The sequence below is a fragment of the Salmo salar genome, unplaced genomic scaffold (genome assembly GCF_905237065.1).
Source record: "Salmo salar unplaced genomic scaffold, Ssal_v3.1, whole genome shotgun sequence".
In the NCBI taxonomy this organism is placed as follows: domain Eukaryota; kingdom Metazoa; phylum Chordata; class Actinopteri; order Salmoniformes; family Salmonidae; genus Salmo; species Salmo salar.
Genome location: NW_025549380.1, coordinates 135001 through 137500, shown reverse-complemented (window position 1 = coordinate 137500; position 2500 = coordinate 135001). Strand labels below are relative to the sequence as shown.

Genomic DNA, 2500 nt, shown 5'->3' with positions numbered 1-2500 from the left:
GGTACGCCCTCTCGTCTGATTCGAAGCTAAGCAGGGTCGGGCCTGGTTAGTACTTGGATGGGAGACCGCCTGGGAATACCAGGTGCTGTAAGCATTTTGTCCACGAGGGTGTGCTCTTGCACTATTTCATCAGCAACACTGCCTTGTAGTAAGCATTTAATGATGAATTGACTAAATGTCTGTTTTATCAGACTCACTTTGACTATATATGTTGTAGCAAGAGATTAATTCTCGCTTACGGCCATACAGGGTACCCCGATCTGTCTGATCTCGGAAGCTAAGCAGGGTCGGGCCTGGTTAGTACTTGGATGGGAGACCGCCTGGGAATACCAGGTGCTGTAAGCATTTTGTCCACGAGGGTGTGCTCTTGCACTATTTGATCAGCAACACTGCCTTGTAGTAAGCATTTAATGATGAATTGACTAAATGCAGCTTCCTGCCTTTTTAATAGGATCAAATTTCCTTGTGTTTTCAATTAGCATCTGCCTTGTATTTATAAGACAAACAAGAATATTGTTGCTGAATGCAGCTTGTGTGTGCTTTATGCTCCTTTGCCCTGTTCAAATGATGAAAGGAAATAAAGTTTGTATTTTATCCAACTACCTGTACTAAAAAGTGATGGGAACAGTGTTTGTAATTTCTTCTACTTTTTCAGTGACACAAAGTTCAAGCTGCTTATCTAATTGGTGAAAATGCAATGTCTGTTTATCACACTCACTTTAACTATATATGTTGTAGCAAGAGATTGTTTCTCGCTTACGGCCATATCAGCCTGGGTACGCCCGATCTCGTCTGATCTCGGAAGCTAAGCAGGGTCGGGCCTGGTTAGTACTTGGATGGGAGACCGACTGGGAATACCAGGTGCTGTACGCATTTTGTCCACGAGGGTGTGCTCTTGCACTATTTCATCAGCAACACTGCCTTGTAGTAAGCATTTAATGATGAATTGACTAAATGTCTGTTTTATCAGACTCACTTTGACTATATATGTTGTAGCAAGAGATTGATTCTCGCTTACGGCCATATCAGCCTGGGTACGCCCGATCTCGTCTGATCTCGGAAGCTAAGCAGGGTCGGGCCTGGTTAGTACTTGGATGGGAGACCGCCTGGGAATACCAGGTGCTGTAAGCATTTTGTCCACGAGGGTGTGCTCTTGCACTATTTGATCAGCAACACTGCCTTGTAGTAAGCATTTAATGATGAATTGACTAAATGCAGCTTCCTGCCTTTTTAATAGGATCAAATTTCCTTGTGTTTTCAATTAGCATCTGCCTTGTATTTATAAGACAAACAAGAATATTGTTGCTGAATGCAGCTTGTGTGTGCTTTATGCTCCTTTGCCCTGTTCAAATGATGAAAGGAAATAAAGTTTGTATTTTATCCAACTACCTGTGCTAAAAAGTGATGGGAACAGTGTTTGTAATTTCTTCTACTTTTTCAGTGACACAAAGTTCAAGCTGCTTATCTAATTGGTGAAAATGCAATGTCTGTTTATCACACTCACTTTGACTATATATGTTGTAGCAAGAGATTGTTTCTCGCTACGGCCATACCAGCCTGGGTACGCCCGATCTCGTCTGATCTCGGAAGCTAAGCAGGGTCGGGCCTGGTTAGTACTTGGATGGGAGACCGCCTGGGAATACCAGGTGCTGTAAGCATTTTGTCCACGAGGGTGTGCTCTTGCACTATTTCATCAGCAACACTGCCTTGTAGTAAGCATTTAATGATGAATTGACTAAATGTCTGTTTTATCACACTCACTTTGACTATATATGTTGTAGCAAGAGATTGCTTCTCGCTTACGGCCATACCAGCCTGGGTACGCCCGATCTCGTCTGATCTCGGAAGCTAAGCAGGGTCGGGCCTGGTTAGTACTTGGATGGGAGACCGCCTGGGAATACCAGGTGCTGTAAGCATTTTGTCCACGAGGGTGTGCTCTTGCACTATTTCATCAGCAACACTGCCTTGTAGTAAGCATTTAATGATGAATTGACTAAATGTCTGTTTTATCAGACTCACTTTGACTATATATGTTGTAGCAAGAGATTGTTTCTCGCTTACGGCCATACCAGCCTGGGTACGCCCGATCTCGTCTGATCTCGGAAGCTAAGCAGGGTCGGGCCTGGTTAGTACTTGGATGGGAGACCGCCTGGGAATACCAGGTGCTGTAAGCATTTTGTCCACGAGGGTGTGCTCTTGCACTATTTGATCAGCAACACTGCCTTGTAGTAAGCATTTAATGATGAATTGACTAAATGCAGCTTCCTGCCTTTTTAATAGGATCAAATTTCCTTGTGTTTTCAATTAGCATCTGCCTTGTATTTATAAGACAAACAAGAATATTGTTGCTGAATGCAGCTTGTGTGTGCTTTATGCTCCTTTGCCCTGTTCAAATGATGAAAGGAAATAAAGTTTGTATTTTATCCAACTACCTGTACTAAAAAGTGATGGGAACAGTGTTTGTAATTTCTTCTACTTTTTCAGTGACACAAAGTTCAAG

At 43.0% G+C, this 2500-nt stretch overlaps 5 non-coding genes and 1 pseudogene across 5 annotated transcripts; all 6 read left to right on the top strand.

Moving 5' to 3' along the window:
- The first annotated feature begins 233 nt into the window (after positions 1 to 233).
- On the top strand, positions 234 to 345 carry LOC123736816 (uncharacterized; annotated as a pseudogene).
- Positions 346 to 754: 409 nt separating this feature from the next.
- LOC123736664 (5S ribosomal RNA) lies at positions 755 to 873 on the top strand. Its single transcript, XR_006766346.1, has one exon. It is a non-coding gene; the product is annotated as a 5S ribosomal RNA (ribosomal RNA).
- A 139-nt stretch (positions 874 to 1012) lies between these two features.
- On the top strand, positions 1013 to 1131 carry LOC123736495 (5S ribosomal RNA). Its single transcript, XR_006766179.1, has one exon. It is a non-coding gene; the product is annotated as a 5S ribosomal RNA (ribosomal RNA).
- A 409-nt stretch (positions 1132 to 1540) lies between these two features.
- On the top strand, positions 1541 to 1658 carry LOC123736689 (5S ribosomal RNA). Its single transcript, XR_006766372.1, has one exon. It is a non-coding gene; the product is annotated as a 5S ribosomal RNA (ribosomal RNA).
- A 139-nt stretch (positions 1659 to 1797) lies between these two features.
- On the top strand, positions 1798 to 1916 carry LOC123736448 (5S ribosomal RNA). The gene has a single exon (XR_006766132.1). It is a non-coding gene; the product is annotated as a 5S ribosomal RNA (ribosomal RNA).
- A 139-nt stretch (positions 1917 to 2055) lies between these two features.
- Positions 2056 to 2174, top strand: LOC123736447 (5S ribosomal RNA). The gene has a single exon (XR_006766131.1). It is a non-coding gene; the product is annotated as a 5S ribosomal RNA (ribosomal RNA).
- Positions 2175 to 2500: the final 326 nt, after the last annotated feature.